At 40.8% G+C, this 17,557-nt stretch overlaps 1 non-coding gene across 1 annotated transcript; it reads right to left on the bottom strand.

Annotated features, from left to right (window-relative positions):
- Nucleotides 1-2,272: 2,272 nt before the first annotated feature.
- On the bottom strand, nucleotides 2,273-2,346 carry Trnas-cga. Its single transcript has one exon. It is a non-coding gene; the product is annotated as a tRNA-Ser (tRNA).
- Nucleotides 2,347-17,557: the final 15,211 nt, after the last annotated feature.

Consider the following 17,557-nt stretch of genomic DNA (forward strand, 5'->3'; position numbering starts at 1 on the left):
CATCAAAATCGACAGAAAACCAACACCAACAGTAATCGTTCAGGTATAGTTGCGACGCTGTAAGTAGAACACGAAGTGATAGAAAAAGTATTTGAGGATATTGGTCGAGTTATTCAGTACGTAAAGGGAACTGAAACTCTCATAGTCATGAGGCATTGCAATGCGGTTGTAGAAGAATGAAAGCATTGTTGGAAAAAATGGGCATATACTAGGAATAACAGAGCAGAAAGACTAACTTAGTTCTACAATACATTTCGAATTGTACCAAAGAATACACTGTTGCTGAATCGCAAGTAGTGGCGATATACTTGGAAGAGGCCGGGATATACAGGGTCTGAGATTCTCTAATCAGATGGCAAGCCATACCTAGGGCAGATATAGACTCAGATCACAATTTGGTAATGCTGGAAACAGTGAGCCGTGCATGGCTCATGTTCCCACTATCATGTATTTTACACCCTGTTTTCAAAGTACGTGCACCTAACTACGATAATTTAAATTACTGGTGACACTGAGTTGCTGCTTTGCCTGACCGTGAGTGACGCTAGCAGCACGTATCAATATATCCCCTCTCGTAGTATCTTTGCTCGACTGCTATTACTTCCCGGTCGTTGTCTGTCGTAAGCCAGTTCGGGTCGCGAGTTCGGGCTGCCAGTCAGTTGGAACGTGTCTGGAGCGCAGTCCGGACCTGGCAGTCGGGGAGTTGCAACGCGGCGCTTGTGCAGTCGGGTTGCAGTAGCAGTGAGGTCTGCGTCGACATGGCTCGCCCGACCATTGCCGTCACGCACCACTTGAGCCAGGCCACGGTCTTGGTGGATCGTCGGTCGGACTTCCCAACGGACGACGCGTTTTGTCTCGCCGATCGATCATGAGTTGGCTGTATGTGTGTGCATCGACTCCCGATTTGTCTTCCTGCGAACATATGGTCGGCTGCAGCAGGAGACTGCCACAACTTGGTAGACGTGACGCTACCGGCAGCCGACCATATGTTCGCCCTGAAGATGCCCCTGCGATGGGCTGAAACCGGTCGGCACTAAGTAAATAAAAAACGCGATTAAGACTGTTTTCTTAGTATTAAATAATGTACATAGTTCCCAAGATTGCTAGAACCAAAAAGTGCGAGAACTGTCGCACATTAGTTTAACAGCTGATGCATCCATATTACTGTCAAGAATAACATAGAGAAGAATGGAAATTTGTGATAAGGTCTTATGGAACAAAGTGCTGAGGTCATCGGTCCCTAAGCTTATACACTACTTAACCTAACTTAAACTAAGTTACGCTAAGAACAACATACACTAACCCATGCCAAAGGGAAGACTCGAACCTCCGACGGGGGGAGCCGCACGAAACGTGACTGGACGCCTAAGACCGCTGGGCTACCCCTCGCTGCCAGTGAAGAATGAAAAATATCTTTTAAGATTTGTTACTTGACGATCAATTCGGTTTTAGAACACATTCATAGGATGTGTCGACTTGGAAAAAGCGTTCGACAATGTAAAGTGGTGCAAGATGTTCCAAATCCTGAGATAAATAGGGACAAGCTATAGAAAAAGAAGAGTAATAAACAGTAAGTGCAAGAATCAATGGGGAACAATGAGAGTGGAAGACCAAGAACGAAGTGCACCGATTAAAAAGTTTCTTTAACCCCTGCTGTTCCATTTATACGTCAAAGAACAATGACGGAAATAAAAGAAAGGTTCAAGAGTGCGGTTTTAATTCAAGGTGAAAGGATATCAATGAGAAAATTCACTGTTGACCTTCGAAGAATAATTATAGAATGTGTTGATGGAATGAACAGTATTACGGGTATAGAATATGGATTCAGAGCAAATGGTGGCTCAAATGCGCTTTGAAGAACATATGACTTGGCCCTCTCTTAACAGTGGAATTAGAAGGTTGTTTGGGAAGCGTGGCTACTGTTTGTGCACGAAGATAAACCTGAACACACCAGCTTGGCGAACTTCACTCTGATTGGGCTGAACATTTGATGGACAAGGTCCTTATCTAATGTTTCTCCTACACCAGATGAAACGGGAAAATAGCTACATTCCGGTCTCGATAAAATTCTTCCCGACATTTGACAACATTGTCAATATAAAAACTTGTCCCACGTTTCGGCCACGGTTGAAGGAGGTCTTCCTCAGCCCTAAGGAAGGTCTCTTGCAACAGTGTCAGATACATCGGACAATTTCATAATTTTGCAGAATAAGATTTTCACTCTGCAGCGGAGTGTGCGCTGATATGAAACTTCCTGGCAGATTAAAACTGTGTGCCGGACCGAGACTCGAACTCGGGACCTGTTCCTTTCGAAGAAAGTGCTCTACCAACTGAGCTACCCAAGCACCACTCACGCCCCATCCTCGCAGGTTTACTTCTGGCAGTACCTCGTCACCTACCTTCCAAACTTTACAGATGTTCTCCTGCTCTTCGCAGGAGAGCTTCTGTTAGGTTTGGAAGGTAGGAGACGAGGTACTGGCAGCAGTAAAGCTGTGAGGACGGGGCGTGAGTCGTGCTTGGGTAGCTCAGATGGTAGAGCACTAGATGGCTAATACATGTGATCAGAAGAACAGTAGTAATAAAAGAAGCATTTATGGCTAAAACATTGCAACAGTTTAACATATTAGAGAATAAGCATAGTTCCAATGAAAAATCTACTTTATGGGATTTACATCTCTATGTACCCTGAGGAATCAAGCAAAGAACCAGCTGGATGTAAGGTAATTTACGTGTAGAGGACAAAGAACAGAACAACCTAGATGGCAACAATGACGCACTACAAGGAACAAGAAAGGCAGATACACTAAATACAAAAGAGGAAGAGGCATACTCACTTAATACACCTTTAGAAACGTCACATCCCTCATCAATATATTTAGTGGCAATGTATGGGGCTAGAAGATATGAGAGCGAAAGGTGAAACGACTTCCAGGACACAGGAACAAAATCGGAAATCAGTAGAGTACCAATGACAGAATAGGATGGTTGCCTCGACAGGTTGTAGGCATTTGGAATTCATATGTGCAGGAAATAGATGTCTCCTTGACGATGCAGCAGCTCAGAACTCTCTTTATTTATTCTAGAATATTAAATAGGCCTCTTCACTGAGGATGCCCTCAGTTTTACACAAGCGTCCCGCTCACTGCGGCAAGATGTAACCCCTAACGCCAACAGGAAGGTGCACTTCTCTCCCTTTCCACGAGATACTTTGGACTGAAGCACTCTCCTCATGGCCGGTATACCTAGTAATATCAAAACTGTTTACCTGTTAAGAAAACCGCTTACTGATTCATTTATTTGACATAAGCAAGGTAAAACAGGTGTAACTATAAAACAAGGGAATCAGATATTACAATAACGTCAACCCATTTCTATATAAAACATATGTATTTACGGTCTTTTTCTTCCGCACTTGAAGACTTATGTACTTGAGTGTGTTTCGTCTTCACTTTTGAATTCCGTCTAATTCTGGGTCTTCCTAAGTCCATCCTTCCTCTTGGCTGGTACAACATGTCTAGGCGTTGCATACTGTCTGCACTCAGTCTTTTTTGGTGATGTTTCCATAATGTTGTACGTAGTTCACTCTTTTCGATAATATTATGAATGTCTAGTTAATTTATAATTCCTTCATTTGTTGGAGACAACCTACGCAAATCAAGGATAAACGTTTATGTATTAAAGATAGGATGAAATATGTCACTTTGTTGGTGATACACTAGCTGCGACAGGTTTAAATTTCAACGGCTTTTGAGCCTATATTTTCTGTCATTGCGTCTGGTTTCCTGCGTGGTAGACTTTCTTGACTGGATCTCGGTTATTTGTAGCTAATAAAATCTGCTTGTGGATGTTTACGTTTTTAAATCAGTGCTATGATGTCATATCCTTGTGCCTCGTTTATGGGGATAGTACCAATGATAGTAATCTCAAGGAAAATATATTATGATATTATAACAAAAAAATTATAGGTTGCCTACTCGTAACGTTGACAGTATAAACACTGGAGAGCCTCCACAAATGTGAACCACATCTGATGTTCAAATAATTGTGGCAGTTCTTGGTGTATTATGTTCAGTTTGCAGTAGATTCATCTGAAAATCGTTAGTAACTTCGCTGTAGATACTAAATCCAGTTACAGAGATGCGAATAGACTTAGAGACGTATACTGCAAGTACAAGCTTTGGGAAGGAATCCTGAGTCACTTTGCAGCTGACTCAAGGAACACATCGGCTGGTATTCTTCCTGGTAGAAGTATAACTGAATATTGGCAACGCTTGGCGGCACTATTGTTCACAATTTCCCTTCTAAAGTCACCTGATCTATGGGTGTCACTTTCATGAATTAACCTGAGTGCTATGCCACTACTTGCGCATAAATAACGGTATCATTTTATGGTTGTGAGTCCAGGTAGGTTGTTGCACATGGAAACTGCAACGCATTTTGCCTTTTACGTTGGGATTTTGCAGTCGTAGCCACAACTGTAACAGTAAGAGACTAATACAGCTCAGAGGTAAAAGGATCGCGAAGCAAAGTCCGATATGTCTCACATTTACGAACTCAGTCAAGGCTATATTTTTATTAGTCTACGACAGAGCTAGGGCTGGCTGGATCTAAAATCAACAAGGATATCTTATTTATTTAATTCATGAACTGATACATTTCTGTATCACACGATAGCATCACGGGACAGCAGATATACATAGACCCCTTCGATGTCCAGTATAAGTAAGATCTTTCTATTTTGCGCCTATATAGGCTCGTTCATGTTACAGATACTTATGTTTTCTTACAATAGACTTTCAACATTTGGTTTTTGTGATAAATGGCATTTTACCTGTGTTAGTACAGTGCATACTGTAATAGCGTTCACCCTCATTTTACATCAAACAGAAATTAATCATCAATTGAATATTCTCTCAATTATCTAATACAGTCTTACATTGCTCAGGTAGTTTACCGAATCAACGCCAGTAGAATTCTACAGAATCTGTGTTAAGGATGTCGTCAAGCATGGCTCCAATTGCATTTTCGTCGAGTACGATATTTTCTTGACGACTTTTCGATAAGGAGCGGGAATGGTAAACGTCTGAGGTCGTAATATCAGAAAATTAAGTGTGTGAGGGATGAGTTTTAAAACAAACTCCTGCGTAGTTTTATTTGTGAAATCAGCAGAGTGGTTATCTTCTAATAGCAACACCAAACATTTTATCATACCACTATCGAAAGGTGTGTTAGTTGTTGGCAACAAATTCCAGCTGTGATATTCGGGCGTCTGGGATGTGTTCGTAGTGCACATACCTGTTTGAGTCACCAGGCGAAAAATATTATCTTGCTACTGCCCTTTGCAAGACTATAGGTCTTTCGCAGTGCTCTGCCATTAATTTCTTCTTAAGGAGTTAACACAAAGGCATCGTATCACATCACTAGTAACAATATTTCAAAGGAATTTTGAATGTGCGAATCGATGGCTTTCAAGCAAGAATGCAGCAACTGCCAGCCGTCTGTCGTTTGTTGCTTTGACTTCGAGCATCTAGTCCCAGACTTATGAACCTCCCATATTAGATGTAAATGTCGCACGACATTTAAATGGTCGTAGTTCACCACTTAAATCTGTTATCAAGACTTCTTCAATGTGGAAAATCATTCATGTCAGAACGATCTTTCCCGACTTGTTTTCCCAAAAGCAGTCACCCCACCGAGCTGCCACTATTGCCTTCATCTCTCGATTAAATCCATAGCGAGTAATATGTCCAAAATGTTACACGTTTTTTTTTGCTTGCGACTCTGTTTTACAGTTTCTGAACAATTTTCATACGTTTCAAGGATGCAAAACTCATACCCAACCGTAAAATAACCACTTTAACTTCAGTTAACAAAATGACAGTTGATAAATACATTCACAGTACCTCGCCGCGTTCACTTGGAGGGCGACGCCTGGCGTTAGACCGTGGGTGGCGTATGGCGGGTTGCCCGTGATTAGTCACGGCTGTAGGGCGAAGACACTCTGGAGCGTGAACTATTGTGATCATAATGCACCAAGAGGAGTTTGGCGGAATAATTCCTGTACGTTTTTGCTATTACTAGTGTGTTAGATAGAGAAATGAATTACGTTTGATATTCCATCAGACAGAACTGCAGCAGACACTCGAAATACGACTTAAAAAACATAAGGCAACAAACTCACCACTTCATGTCTACATTGCGCTGTGTTTACCACTAAACTACGAGCAGATGCAACACTACAGTGGCTCGCGAAGAATGACAATACTTCCTATATACACTTCCGCATCCTTCAGTGTTGGCAAATCATGTATATCCCCGGACTCTGAGTTTGTAGGGCCATAGTTTATATTGGCCGCATGAAGAGAACGTCTCCAACTTGTTCGCTGCGATTGCCGGTTGATACTCGGATTTTATGTCTACGACTGTACATACGGAATATATCATTGTATGGATGAGATGGGACCTAAGCGTTTGGACTGTGATGTTACAGAAAGATGCTGAACCTAAGTTTTCCAAAGAAGCTGATAGGAGAGATGTAAATCGGGGAAATAACTAGAAAAAAGGGCATAAAGATAAGGCAGTAGCGAAAATATTCCAAAGAACTAGAGAGATGTGTATGGGACAAAAAATTACAAGGGAAGACATACACTAGGACGTATACAATAAATAATACACGACCCTGCATGTAAGACCTACTCTGAAATGAAGAGATTGGATGCCATGATCGGTGGCTCAAAATGGTGAGAAGGATGATGAAAAGTTATTCTCAAAGAGAAAGGTAGGGCGGCCAGCTCCTCCCTCGTACTTACCTTACTGAAGATGAGGGATACATCTGTAATTACTGTGCTGTAGGTTGGATGTTAAATTCCATTCTTTCCTGTTTCCTTTCTTTTAGAATGCGATAGTTTCGAGTTGTACTCTGCCATTCACTGTGCTTTTACCTGTTTATCCCTAGAGGTTCACTAAACTACATTGATAACTTTTCATTGGTGCTAAAATTTTCGGAATTGAAAATACGCACTATGTGCCTTAGGAGTATCACCCAAGAAATGTTACTAATGTTGATATCCTAAGGAAAGGGAGGCAATCAGTTGCAATCACATTAGTTTTTATGACTCTTGCATATATAGGTTTCGACTACCCATGTTCAGTGCATCTGAGTCACAATCCAACAAACTCGTGACAGTAAATGTCACCATACGATCTTACTGATGAGTTTCCTTCTGCCTCAACACCTGTAAGATTATGCCGACATATACTGACACGAGTTTGTTGGATTTTACCTCAAGTGCACTGATGATTGCTATTTTTAAGCGAAATCTACGTATGCAAGCTTAATAAAAACCGATAGGATTGTAACTGATTGCTGTGCGCCTCTCCTTCCTTACAGTGTACGGTCGCTGTCCGCAACAGTTCCTCATGAAAATAACGTTGATATCTTACGTTGTGCTAAACAGCATTATGATACAGATTCTGGTGGCCCCAATCGTAATTTACCGTTCCCTTCCGTGCATCAATCATTAAAACATTTATCAACTGTATTCATGTAGTATAATGCCGTCTGCTCGCTGGTATCTTCTAAATGGGCCGTTTATATATATCAAGGTACAGATGATTGATAACTCACTACGAAAAATAAGTTTTATAAAGAGATTTCATCCTAGTAACGAACGTGGAAAGAGAGCGTACATTCTGTGAAATAGAAGGAGGTGCGGAAAAAGGAGTGGTATAGCACTGAAGGCAGAAATATAGTACTCTGGATAATATCGAAGTACCTCAGTAACATATAACCTTTTTATCTTTCGGCTTACTGTTAGGTTAAATCAATAATCAACTTAGTGGACACAAATCTCCTGTTGGCAGATTTCCATGTGTATGAATGAAATTTGGCTTTTATATTTCAGCTACTACAAATTGCAATGTTTTCCTTTGTCTTATATTCTTGAGAAATTTTGCAAACCAATAGCTGGGTGTAGTAAGCTGCCAGGCCACAACAAACATTACATATCACCCAGGAAACATAAATTACTTCTATTTCACACGTCGAGCAAACTGTTACCATGAATTTTTCAAACATGTTAAATTTCACAAGCTCAAATTAATTCAGTTAACTGTCCTAAACAGTAGCAATAAACATTTAGTATTTCAAATTTGATTAATGTTAATGTGAGTTTTGAAATCATAACGCTGTATAGTGCTCCACATTGCTCCGGTGATTCCGCCTCAAAATAAAAGTAAAAATAAAGCCTAGTAGGATATCATGCATTACTATAACACACACATAACATTGCAGTTAACAAATGTTCTAGAATAATACATCTAGGGTAAAAAAATTTTTTTTTCTTAACTCATCAGTTAACGCCTGTAAACACACAAGATAACAACAGACAATAAACAAAAAGAAAAATAATTTGAACTCTCACAAGCAGGTAGCAGTTGTCTTCTCAAAGAACCCCAGATTAGGTATAAATAGTAAAACAAGGAGTTAGGTAGAATGAAAATCTCACCCAAGGGAGACTGAATCGAAGTACATAGCTTGGTTTTAAACTGTGCTAACCCAGTCCAATTCTATAACATAATGTAAAAATAAAATGAGTACAACAATGCTGACATAGCTTGAACTAAAACAGCAGGTAGTAAAATCGAACTTGCTTAATTCCTGAGTACCAGATAAAATACACAATACCAGCATAAATGTCGTAGATTACCAGGAGCGCTGACATCCAACACAAAGGAAGTAAATACTATGGAATAAACAATTTTAGAGATGTAAGTTCGCCAAATTGGAAACAGGAAAATTTAAATAAAATCGGGATTAACTCGAACTTAAAACGATGTAGAACACATAGTTCAGGAATCCTACCAGGCTGTGGTTCGTTCTGAATAACCTTTTAATACAGTTTACACACTAAGGTTCTCATGAAATAAATCCATCATCTGCCAATGACTGTGGGTCACTGACCCCATTTTGACCATTAATTGTAGACACAAATCGCAGATGACGACCCGAGCCGTCTTCTACCAAATCTGAACCATATGCTTCTTGTGCTTGTAAGATGGTGGAGTAGTGAACCACCAGCTTCGACAGATATTCATAGCATCCAGTTGCCACCTGACTGACATGGCCATCCTGCAGTTACTGATGATAAATGACCTAGGAGAGCTCGTCGGCAACGCCGTTACGTCGGCGTGGTGGAGACCGTGAGTGCTCCCTGATAGGACCAAGAGGAGAAGATCACTTTGTTACACAGGCAAAGAGATTATGCTATGTGTTCGAGTTCATATGTAACCACTACAGAGGTCAGTTATAACATTTTTCGACACCTATCTATAGTTAATATTTTATTATTTCTATTAAATATTATAAGTAAATATTGGAAGAGTTTTCAGTTTAATGGCTAAAAGCTTCATGTCGATTTTAATTTTTTGAGGTTACCCACCCTAAAGTGCTTTAAATTTAAAGATTCGATTGTACAGGTAGGTCTACTTTCATTAGATTTATGTATGCTTCCTCGATACTTGTGGCTACATAGGTTTCCCTGATCCCCGTTTTCGTGTGTGGAAACTTGTGTCTTGAAGTAGAACTGAAGTGAAAAATGTGTGAAAAATTGTATAAATTATTACAACCCCATAAAAACATCGAAGATCCCCAAACGACAGACAATGTAAATTCAGAGTATTCATAACTGTTACACTCTCGTTAAGGCATTAAAACTAATTACTCAGTGAACACGGCACTATATTTTCCCGACTACTTTGCAACTGACTTGTTGTCCAACAACAACACAAATGAGAGCAAGACTGCCTGTACAATCTCTAAATTAATGTTTTGAGTGTAACCACAACAGTATGCACATATATGGTTTTTAGGTCTAAAACAGAACACGAACTAATAGCTTTATAATTTTTTCATTGAGTGTCTCTTTGATTGTAAATAAAAAGTATATAGGGCTATTAGTTGGTGTTGAAAATATTTGTGTAAAAGATAAAAGACAAGTTGTGTGTTTTGTAGAGTCCACATTTTGCAAACATTTTCTAGCTTTCCGCTTCTTATTACTGGAAGTATACGAATTTATACATTTCCTTGCTTCCCTCTTAAAAGGTATTTGTTTATGTGAACTGTTCATAGTAATTGCACTGAAAAGCAAAATTATTACTGTGCCAAGAAAGTGGAAACGGGTTGTACATCGAGAAAAATTTGACAAGTCTAAACAGTGACATTCTGCAACAAATGAAACTGTGATGGAGAGAGTGGGTGTGGCCGGTTGTTCACTGGCTAACAATGCTTGCACGAGTCAGCCCTGGTCGTGTCTGATGTAGACTCTAGAGTACACATAGTTCTTTATACGAGCGCACTCTGTTGTAATATCATTGTCCAGTAACTTTACAAGAATTGCAACATCGAAGCACAACTTTTTAGAAGTGTTTCATATTCAATGAATTGCTCATTCAGCTCCAGGTGCCACAGTTGCTCAGCAACAATCATATCACTGGTGAGGAACAGCGAATGTGGGAAATTGATTGACTGACTGTTGTTATAAGAAAACCTCAATAATTTATCTTATCCCACTTTTCATCATCACAAGGTAAACGTTTATCACTTATGACCACCTTGCAACAGAAGATAATTACTGCAGATATAGGATATGTCTCTAGGCTTTTCTGCAGTCAGCTACTGCACAACATGTACCTATCCGTATGTACAAGGACCTTTCATCACTTTCTATTTGCGAAGTGTATCAAAGGTAACGTTGATAAGGCTAAACACTAATGTTTAATTGAAATTTTCTTTTTTTTCTTTTCAAGTTTAAATGTCCAATTGCAGGGGAGTTGAATTAGTTTAATGGGAAGCATGCTATCATAGTGAGTGTTTGAGATGATTTCACTTCCTCTTCGTAGCTGTAACTACAATTATCAGTTTGCTTTGTGGGTGTGCTTTGGAAGTAAGGAGTACTGTCAGTGTGATGCAGGTGAATTATAGTGAGTCCTGTAACGAAATGTGCCATGAGAAGCCCTGGGCACACGTTCACAGAAACATAGGGAGACGAATTGCCGTTACAACGTCCTCGTCTTTTCGTGGGTAAAAGTCGCTTTGCTCATTGGTGAGCAGGGGGAGAGGCCATGGCCCAGTTTGTAGAACGGTATGTGGCACAACTATTAAACATATAGCCGGCCGCTGTGGTCGAGCGTTTCTACGGGGCTTCAGTCCGGAACAACGTGGCTGCTACTATCGCAGGTTCGAATCCTGCCTGGGGCATGGTCATGTGTGATGTCCTTAGGTTAATTAGGTTTAAGTAGTTGTAAGTGTAGGGGACTGATGACCTCACACGTTAAGCCCCATGTGCATGGAGCAAATTGAACCAATTTTGTTAATCAGATAAGCATTTGGCTTTCCTAAAAAGATGGCACAATAGTTGTAGCAAAGTCGGCGAGTAACCTCGTGGACAGTTTTTTAACATATAAATAGGATCTGTAATGTGTGGGTACCTGGTGAGAGAATGAGCTCTAATAGGTTTGTTAGTAGTGATGTGAGGTGTATGTAACACCCAGCGGGAAGTGTTTTGGAAAAGAGGGGAAGAAAATTAGTTACATGGCTTGTTGACGTTTCGCCATTTCTTGGTGCAATATTTTGTCAAAGAAACGATTGCGTCATTCGCGCGTTGTAGTAGCTTTTGGGAGTATTTGTGGAAGCGTTTTTCTGCGTTTTCTTTTTCAGGAAGAAAGGAGCTAGCTGCTTTCTGGAGACTTACAAAAATTAAATGTGAGCAAGTCCCAGACAGCAGATGGTGGCGAGTGCTGCAGCTGTGCTCTCAAGAGGCGGAGTCGCCTGAGGTTCACTGAATACTCAGTATCCCGACTGCAGTGCTGAACTTCCGACAAGTGAGCCAGGGTGTCTACGCTCTGTTCACATTTCATTGAAGATTGTGGTAAATGCCACTTATAGCTCCAGCTTATTAATTCCAAAGATTGCAAGAGTTGATTAGTGCGAGTTTTATCGCTCCATCAGCTTGGCATCTCATGCATCCAAGCTAATGAAAGGATAATGTAAAAAGAATGAAAAAGAAAATCGACGATGTGCTAGACGACGATCAGTTTGGCTTTACCAAAGGTAATGGCAGAGAGGCAATTCTGACGTTGCGGTTGGTAATTGAAGGAAGAGTGAAGGAAAATCAAGACACGTTCATGGGATTTGTCGACCTGGAAAAAGCGTTTGATAATGGAGAATAGTGGAAGTTGTTCGAAATACTGAAAATAAAATGGGTAAATTTTATGGAGGGACGGATAATATACAATATGTACAAGAGCCAAGAGGAAATAACAAGAGTGGACGACCAAGAACAAAGTTCTCGGATTAAAAATGGCTTAAGACAGGGATGTAGACTTTTGACCCTACTTTCAATTTTTACATTGACGAAGCAGTGATGTAAATAAAAGAAAGGTTCAGAAGTGGAATTAAAATTCAAGGTGGAACGATACCAGTGATACGAATCGCTGATAACATTGTTATCCTGAGTGAAAGTGAAGAAGAGTTATATGATCTGCTGAATGGACTAAACACATTAAAGAATACATAATATGGATTGAGAGGAAATCGAGAAAGAGGAAAGTAATGAGAAGTTGCAGAAATTAGAACAGCGAGAAACTTAACATCTGAATTCACTGTCACGAAGTAGATGAAGTTAAGGAAATCTGCTAGCTAGGCAGCAAACTAACCCATGACGGACGGAGCTAGGAGGACATGAAAAGCAGACTAGAACTGGCAAAAAGGGCATTCCTCGCCAAGAGAAGTCTACTAGCATCAAACATAGGCTTTAACTTTAGGAAGAAATTTCTGAGAATGCACGTCTAGATTACAGCATTCTATGGTAGCGAAACATGAACTGTGGGAAAACTGTAACAGAAGAGAGTCGAAGCATTTGAGATGTGGTTCTACAGACGAATGTTGAAAATTAGATGAACTGATAAGGTAAGGAATGAGGAGTTTCTGAGCAGAATCGGAGAGGAAAGAAAAACACTGATAAGGGAAAGGGACAGGTTGGTTGGACATTTGTTAAGACATCGGGAATGACTTCCATAGTACTAGAGGGAGCTGTAGAGCGTAAAAACTGTAGAGGAACAAATAATTGAGGATGCGGGTTGCAAGTGCTACTCTGAGATGAAGAGGTAGGCACAGGAGAAGAATTCGTGGCGGGTCGCATCAAACAAGTCATAAGACTGATGAAAAAAAAAAAAGTACTATAGTTAAGACTCACAAGAGGGGGACGTATTCTACGAAAAGACCGGGAAGATACAAATTAGATTACAACTTGAGCAGGCAGAGATTACGAAATCAGATACTGGATTGTAAAGCGTACCTGGGAACAAATATAAATTCAGTTCACAATGTACTAGTGATGAAGAGTAGGTTTCGGACATCAGTCCCGGAAGTATCAGTACGCAAGGAAATGGAATACGGAAGTACTAAGGAATGACGAGATACGCTTGAATGTCTCTATGGCTATAAATACTACGACAGTGAATATCTCGGTTGATATTTCACTTGAAGAGGAACGAATATCTCTAAAAAGGGCAGTCACATATGTTGGAGAGAATAAAGTAGAGCAAGGAAGGTATGTGCGAAGAAACCATGGCTAACAGGAGAAGTACTTCAGTTGATCAAAGAATGAAGGAAGTACGAAAATGTTCAGAGAAATTCAGAAATACAGTGATATAAGTCACTCAGAAATGAAATAATTAGGAAATGTAGTGAAGAAGTGAAAAAAGAAACTGTTGTTGGAACGATAGACTCACTGTATAGAAAAATCAGAACAGGCTTTGGTGATATTAAAAGCAAGGTTCGTAATATTAAGTGAGCAATCGGAATTCCACTGTTAATTAAAGAGGAAAGAATGGGTAGCAACTGGAAGGGGTGCACTGAAAGCCTCTGTGAGGGGGAAGAGTTGCCTGATAACGTGATACAAAGAGAAACAGAAGTCGACAGGGAAGAAATAGAGGATCTTGTGAAAGATTCAGAATTTAAGAGACCTTTGGAGGACTTAATATCAAATAAGACGGAAGGAAGATACAACGTTCCATAGGACTTCTTAAGTCATTGGTGGAAGTGGCAATAGAATGATTATTCACGTTCGTGTGTAGAATGTTGGAGTCTGGCGATACATCATGTGACTTTCCGAAAAATATCATCCACATAATTTCGAAGACTGCAAGAGCTGACAAATGCGAGAATTATCGCACAATCAACTTAACAGCTCATGCATCTAATTTTATGACAATAATAGTACACCGAAGACTGGAACAGAAGACTGGGTATTAGATAACGATGAGTTTGGCCTTAGGAAAGGTAAAGACACCAGAGAGGCAGTTCTGATGTTTCCGTTGATAATGGATGCAAGACTGCAGAAAAATAAAGAGACGTCCATAGTATCTGTCAATCTGGAATAAACTTTCTCTAGTGTCTGATGGTGCAAGATGTTCGAAATCCTTAGAAGCAGATGGATAATGTACATTATACACGAGAGAATAGGGGTAATACACAATATGCAAAAGAACGAAGGGGAACCGTGAGAGTGATAGACCAAGAACGAAATGCGCGACATAGACAGGTTGCAAGACAGGAATGTAGTTTTCTTCCCGTGCTATTTAATCTATACGTGGAATAGGAAATGACGTAAAATAAAAGAAAGGTTCAAGAGTGGAATTACAACTGAACGTGGAAGTATATATGTGTTAAGGTTTGCCGGAAACAGTGCTATCCTTAGTGAAAACCAAGTTAATGAGCGAGTGAGGGACGGAGAATGAAATTTTTCTTTTCTTGTAACAAACGGACGAGTCTCTTTCCGATGTGATACTACACTGTTTTACTGAGCGCTGAGGTCACCATCAAGAGTACAAGTCATCATGAGACCTGAAGTTCGTCGTTATTGGGACAAGAAATAGAAATTTGCACTAGTGAAATGTGGTTAGCTCAGCCGCACTGCACTCAAAGACGATATCGTATCAAAACAACATGTCGCTCTCAACAGTGATAAATTTCTACTGGCAGGCTGGTCGTGATTGGTCATGTCCCCTAAGGAAACCTGGTTCAATGGCGTATATAGCAATGGCGAAAAAGTTTTGTGGTGAAATAGGGACAGAGAGACGGAACAGTCATAATATCGATTATGATATTGTCTCGTTGGATTTTCAGTCACTACATTCGAAGGTTCCTCCTGGAGATCTGAGTCGTTCAGGTGTCCAGGAATGTCATGCGAATTCTTCAGTTAGCATCATGCTTTTTGCGGATACCAGTTTTGTCATTTATGAAGTTCTTTCCTTCATCTTCTGTGCCCCAATGGTGATAACCGTTCTTGATACTTCCTCTTGTAAGAGTACTTCTACCACTGAACAATAATAAGCAAAATTTTAGACTAACTTCTAATATCACGTCACTATTTAGCACCTGAAGTATGTATTATCTCGCATTGACGTCAGCATTTTTCTGATTTAATTTTTGTTTCAAAATCGTATCGGTTATCAACAACTTGTCATTTGGACGTTGTAATTTCAGTATGTAACAAGCCATCTGAGTCACACAGGCTCGTTGCTCATCTGACGCCTTTCTGGCGTTACTGAATGAAAACTGCTGTTTAATGTGAGTTCCGTGTGTTTCCCACGATCTTCTCACGGTTTTAAAAGTGAATTTTTTCACAGCAAACGCTAGTGAACTGAAGAGAAATTTTTACACTGACAGTTTTGAAATGAACCGTTTCTCGTCCCGCACAGCCGTTGCGCGGCGCACATGTCCCGTTTCGCAGCTGGGCGCCTTACGTTTTATTAAATATGGTGGCTGGCGTCGCGGACCTAGCGACACCGCTCCGGATGTCCGTTATTAAATTTCGGTGAACAGACGCTGCAGTGCAGCCACCTTGCGGCTATTGGCGTCAGAACCGCCGTTTATTGCATGTTGTGCGGATAGTTTGCATATTTTCCTACTCCCGTAAGTCGTAATTCGGCATGCGCGTGAGTGCGGGACACGTCGGTGGCGACGGCGACGGCGACGACTGCGAATGCTGGCGCCACGTTTGTCGCATGCAGAGGGCGACGTTCCTCTTTCCTTCCCTTCCCCCCCCCCCCTTCCCCTGTTCTACACTTCCGCCACTGTTCCAGCCTTGCCTCTGGACTCCAGCACCTCCCCGTCTGTCGGCGCCACCCTGCGACAGAACACTTCCAGTTCCGCGCCAGACGGCTGGACGGGGTGCCGGGGATTGGCGCTTCGGGGGAAAGAAATTTTATTGCCACTGTATTGGATATTTCGTAGAGGGAAAAGTGATATTCAAGAGGAAGGAGGAAGGAGCTGGTATTAAAATGCGAATAGTGCATCGAAAGCATTGCCCTTCGGCTTGTGCGTTTGGAGGATGACATCTCATATAGCTAAATAAACAACGGCGTCTGGTGGTAGGTATCTGCAGAGAGAGACTGACTCAGTAACAGCGTATAGATAGAGACTTTTGTGGTGTGTATTAAAATATGTATTTCAATAATTCCATACCATCTCGTATATCAGTTTGGTATCACGAATATAGAGACTGCTTTCCATTCCTCGGGAAGAGTTACTCATTACTTGTGCATGTTATGGATGTCGTGTTAGTGAAGGATATCACATTAAATGTGTGCTAGTAAAAAGTGAGATCGTCGATTTGACCATATCTATGGCCACAAGGAAATAGTTTGTCTTTACCTATGCGGGTCTCTGCCCCGAAATGCGAACGAACAAGCTCTCATCACACACTTGGGAAAGAGACGCCGCCTTGGACGGCTCTGCTGCCGCTGGTCTGCATAAAGTGAGTGAATTTACGGCACGCTATATTTGCGCGAGACTTCAGAACTAACCCGTCAGTAATTTCCCATTATGAATCTGCTCTGTAAATTTATTAATGTGGGGAACCACAGCCGCATATTTGGTAAATTGTATGTTGAAGTTTACCATTTCGCTTGTTTTTCACATCTATTACATCTTGCACGACTGGCCCGTTTCAGCATTACATATAATTTTCAAGTGTAGGTGGAGTCAGATTAATTATTTGGGTCATATTTTGCTAAATTTCTAATGACAATAATAACTAGTGATTCATGAAATTATCAACTACTGGCGCTCGTTCTGGGAAGATGTAGCACTCACCCAATTATTTACTTATGTTACTTGCTTTTTATTATATAAATACGTTACCTTCTAATGGCTGTACTCTGTTTGTAAGCCTTTGTGAATTAGAGTACCAAGCCTACAAACTGAGCTCCTTCCCTTCTTCTCTTGTATGAATTCAAGTGACCTCACACTGGCCGCATCTCGACAGTTCACATCGTAAATTATTAGGAGTTTGTCCCGTGTCCATGTAACATTTTGGAGAGTAATTGGTGTTACAAAGCCGAGATATTTCACAATACAGGCCTATAGATTTGTGGATTGATTTGGGGGAGAGGATCAAGCCGACCGGGGTGGCGGAGCGGTTCTAGGCACTACAGTCTGGAACCGCGCGACTGCTACGGTCGCTGGTTCGAATCCTGCCTCTGTCATGGATGT

Source organism: Schistocerca americana, chromosome 4, assembly GCF_021461395.2.
Source record: "Schistocerca americana isolate TAMUIC-IGC-003095 chromosome 4, iqSchAmer2.1, whole genome shotgun sequence".
Classification (NCBI taxonomy): domain Eukaryota; kingdom Metazoa; phylum Arthropoda; class Insecta; order Orthoptera; family Acrididae; genus Schistocerca; species Schistocerca americana.